The sequence below is a fragment of the Phasianus colchicus genome, chromosome 7 (genome assembly GCF_987193195.1).
Source record: "Phasianus colchicus chromosome 7, bPhaCol1.hap1.1, whole genome shotgun sequence".
Taxonomy (NCBI): Eukaryota; Metazoa; Chordata; class Aves; order Galliformes; family Phasianidae; genus Phasianus; species Phasianus colchicus.
The window spans coordinates 1,060,905-1,065,351 of record NC_143442.1 but is presented as its reverse complement, the minus strand read 5'-3'; the positions used below and the strand labels follow the sequence as shown (position 1 = coordinate 1,065,351).

General features: G+C 47.6%; 1 long non-coding RNA gene across 1 annotated transcript; it reads right to left on the bottom strand.

Moving 5' to 3' along the window:
- Positions 1-205: 205 nt before the first annotated feature.
- Positions 206-3,775, bottom strand: LOC149917165 (uncharacterized). The gene is made up of 3 exons (XR_016467966.1): positions 3,724-3,775; positions 1,093-1,198; positions 206-383 (listed from the first exon to the last, which is right to left on the bottom strand). It is a non-coding gene; the product is annotated as an uncharacterized LOC149917165 (long non-coding RNA).
- Between the last annotated feature and the right edge of the window lie 672 nt (positions 3,776-4,447).

Sequence of the window (4,447 nt, the reverse complement as noted above, 5' to 3'; positions counted from 1 at the left end):
AGGGCACAAAGTTCATTTTCAAAATAAAACAGAATTTTATTCATATTCCTTTTAAAATTCAGATTGCCATTTGCCAGCTGACCTGTGACATGGCAGCAGTGTATTACATTTTCAATGAGCAGCCTGTCTGGAGCTGCCGGCAGAGCAAACTGCTTCCTGGTCGCGCTTCCCCAGCACCCCGAGAGAGCAGGAATTTGTCGGAATCCTTGTCAGCATTGTCAGCAGTGAAAACAGGGACGGGGCTGCATGTTTGTTTTTAATAAGGACACATGCAGAATAGCAAAGTCACCAGCATTATGCGCCGAGTAGGGCTGATAACAAAGAAATCTGAGCTCGCTGCAGTGTGTATGGGGGAATCGGGGTGGGAATGTTTGGTAGCGACGCTGAAAACAAAAACAAAAGCAGACTAAGGGAAAAACACGTCTATATTTAAAAAATAAAATGCAGAAGCAGCTGAAAGCAAGTTTGGGGAGCGCGAGTCAAGGCAAGGCTTTCTATAGCGTGGAGCTTGAATTATCGCTCTCACCATCTGTCAAAATTCTATTACAAAAGGCACATATGCAAAGATACACGAAGACTGATTTTCATATATATTAAAACCCACAACTACAGCAGAAAAGCAGTGCCCGAGAGCTCCGTTTAGAACTTCTGGGGCTTCGCTCTGATTCAGCTGCACCAGAACAAAGGGGGATGTTCTGTAAGGACCCGGAGCCACAAACACACAGCGGTCACCACGCCACGCAGCTCTGCAGGGAGGAGGAGGAGGAGGAAGGTGGCTGCATGGGGGGGGCTCCACGCAGGACCCCTCTGTCCCACACCTGTGTCTGTCCATGCAGTCAGAGCAAAGCCTGCTGTTCCCCAAACAACTCCATCAGTAACTCTGCCTCAACCTACCTGCACGCAACGCTTTGGGCACTGAGAAACAAGCCCCTTTATGACAGGTGAATTTAGCTAATTGTGTATCAGTGCAAACACACCTCATGCTCAGTGTAAAGCTGATGATGAATATCAATTCTCTGCAAGCTGAACAGTGAAGTTCTCCCAGCCGAGGCTCTCTCAAGTGAGCCATGTTAACCTGCAATCCATACTTACCCACGTGTCGGCAATGTATGAGCAGGATAAGCAATTTTGCTGGCAATCTATTTGACTTCATGAACAGCTGAGCTCTAGGACAGAGCACTGGGTGTTAGTGCAGGAGCTGTAGAGGAAAGCACGAGGGGTGGCTTTTCCATGCTGCACCCAAAGTGCTGCACGTCAGAGCACTGCAGGCACTGAGCAAATCAGGGCAGATCCCATCCCCAAAGACCCCCAGGGGCACCTGCAGGGTGGAACACACACAGCTGCTCCCATCCCGCATCCAGGAGTCAAGCTGCATCACTTCCACCATAACACATTACTGCACAACGCAACGGGACTTCACTGATGGCAACACTGCTCTGCAGATACCCATGGAGCACAGCTGGCTGCTGCAACTCTTGACTTCCAGGAGTCTGACTCATACAAGTAAAAATAAATAGAAAAATAAGCATCCTTTGCAACAGCGATGCATTTTAGACCCTGTTTTTTAAGTACTGACGCTCATCATCGCCAACATTCATCACCAATAATCAAAACCATAGGCTTATTTCACCTGTCCATTTATTGGATGGCCACCATCTACCTGGTGGAAGTGAGACATGCAAAGCCTGGCTATACATTACACTGCTGGTCTGTACCATCATTACTCTTTGGATGAGTCTCAGTAACACTTTCTCTGTGCCAGACTGCCAACAGCACTGAGATCACCAGCGCTGCCCTGGAGAAGCCCAGTGCCCACAGCCCTGGTGGCTCCAGGTTGGGGCAGTGGGCACGGGGCCCATCCTGCAGCCAGGAGGGTGCACTGCCAATAGCATGAGGGAGCATAGCTGCTCCACTCAGCTCTGCCTCCCAAACCTGGCGCTCGCCTCCTCGCAAATAGGGCAGGATGCAGAACCCTTAATTGGTGTGTGCTTCTCCAACACGTTTTTAATGAAAACGCAGCACATAACTCTTAGTTTGTTGGCTGGCAGAGCCCAATTTACAAAAGTGGGAGTGCAAGATAAGAAAAGAGTACATCTGCAGAGCAGGCTGTGCAATGAATCACACAGTGCCAGAGTTGAGCAGAATATAATTGAGTCCAACATCTCTGAGCACTTTCACCATAATTAATGATAATCTGTAACAGAGGAATCTGAGATTCCAGTTCAGAGAACTGTTTAATTAGGCCAAGTAATGAAAGCAGAAGCAGTACAAGAATATGGCCTGCCTCATGATTAATGATTCATGCTACTGAACACAAAAGTGCCGCACCGTTAACTCTAACGGATGCTGCATCTCTCTGGCATTTACAAAATAGTGAAATGCATGCATTTTTGTATTTTAAAGACGTAACTGGCAGTATCCTTTTCTGAGCTATTTACATGATAAATATGGTTGCAAAGGTAACCGTCTTCCTCTCGGGTCCTTTGCTCTGAGGTGCTTCAAGATAAATATGGCACTGCCCGAGCGTCGGCATTAAGGTAAGGTCTCTCCTGCTCAATAATTAATACCTTCACTTTTAAAGTTAGCCAAACACTGATGTTTTTCCTTTGTACTTTGATGGCACAGATGAGCCCCGGTGAAATGATGTGCTCACAGCACTGCTGTGCAGACATTGAGCTCTCCGCAATGGGGAGAATAGTTCGCTTCATAAGGCACAAAATGGGAAGGGAAGAAGAAAAAAGAGAAGATGGGAAGTTTTGTGCAGGTTTCCACTCTCCCTGGGTCAGGGTGCAAAATGTAGAGCAATTTGACACAGAATTGCCCTAGAAGTGTAAGGGACATGACAAAAGAAGTGATAAGACTGCCTGGGGCTTTAACTTACTAGCCAGCAAATTATATGGGTTTTATGTGACTATTTACTCCGCCATTCAATGAAACAAGGAGCACTACTTATCAGAGGCACCGCAGAAGCCCACGGTACATATGCAAGGTCTGAGATAAGAACACTCTCACAAAGGAACGCGCTCACTAATGTCTCCATTCCCACCAGATGAGGTCTCCTCGGGTGCCTGCCTCAGAGGCTGCCGCGCTCCTGCACCCACCGCGACTAATGCGGGTGCAGGACATTACCTCCTCCCTGCTGTAATGGCCACCATCTCCATCCTGCTGCCATCCTCATCTCAGCAGGGCACCCCAGTGCCACCCCCTGCCTGCTTCCCATGCATACGGATGCTCCAGGGCGGCCCAAAACTCCTCAGCTCAGCAGATGGGGCATAATCAAATTTTCAGAAAGGCAGCTTGTTCTACTGCATGGCAACCCTGCCCGTGGCTTTATGGATGGGCTTCAGGACCCCTTCCAACCCAAGGTGGTTCAATAGGGTTTCACTGCACAGATTAATACCAAACTCACTACCGCTAGCGAGCACTAGCAACATCTGATCCTTGTAATAAGTGAGATTCTCAAGAAGAAAACCCTTAAAAACCTGAAGGCACAGAAAACAACAACAGCTCAACCTGGAAAAACATGAGCCACGTCAGGAAAGTGATACAGTACAACTCCAGCAGCCTAGAAAGGCAAGGTACAGGCTTGGAGCATCTTGCCTGCTTCTTACAGACAGATTTAAGACCTGGAGAGAGCTGAAGAACAACAGTGCTTTGTGGAAGAACACAAGGAAAATTCCCATCAGAAATCAAAGAAACATAGAGAAACCAGTTCCATCTTACCTTCTGGGCAAGGCAGGACAACGCACGCACCTCCTTCTGTGTAGAACACAACTACTGCTGCTGCTAGCCAAAGGGCTGCTAGAGGACCACCTCCAGGGAAATGCTTCAGGTGATGGGTAACTCAGCCCACCTGTTTGTAGGCTCAGATGGCTCACCCAGTTGTAATTAAAGCCAGGTCACAGCCACCGGGGGGCTTTTAGCATTTAATTACAGATGGCTTTTTCCCCAACCAAAAGGTGCAGGTAACTGTGCTATCTGCAAATCCACAATGGATGTTGTTGCAAAGGAAGCTCAACTTCACTTAGGAGGAAAATGTAGAAATAATACAGCCATAGTAATATTTTTAAAATTTAAGCTAGCATCTTCATTTTTCCCCATCATTAACCTAAGAGAAATTAGCACCGTGACATCTGGCCTTGCTGAGAAAATAAACAGAAAAGGAAGCGTTGAGATCAGCCTGAGTTTTCCACTTTCCATTGCCAAATACTGACTTATTTTAGGTCTCTTAAGAAGTATTAGAAAAAGCTTGAGGCTTATGGCACTGGGAGAAGAGTGCAGCAGCCTGCCTCGGCCACCTGTAAGAAATTCTGTTGGGAATGGCTGGGGATCCTACAGCTCTGCCCTACAGCAGCTGCTCAGATGGTAGAAGCTGTGATTCACAACAGTTCATCCTTTACAGTGGGAGGTAGGGGACTGTTCTGCTCTCTCAATACCTGCTGCCCCA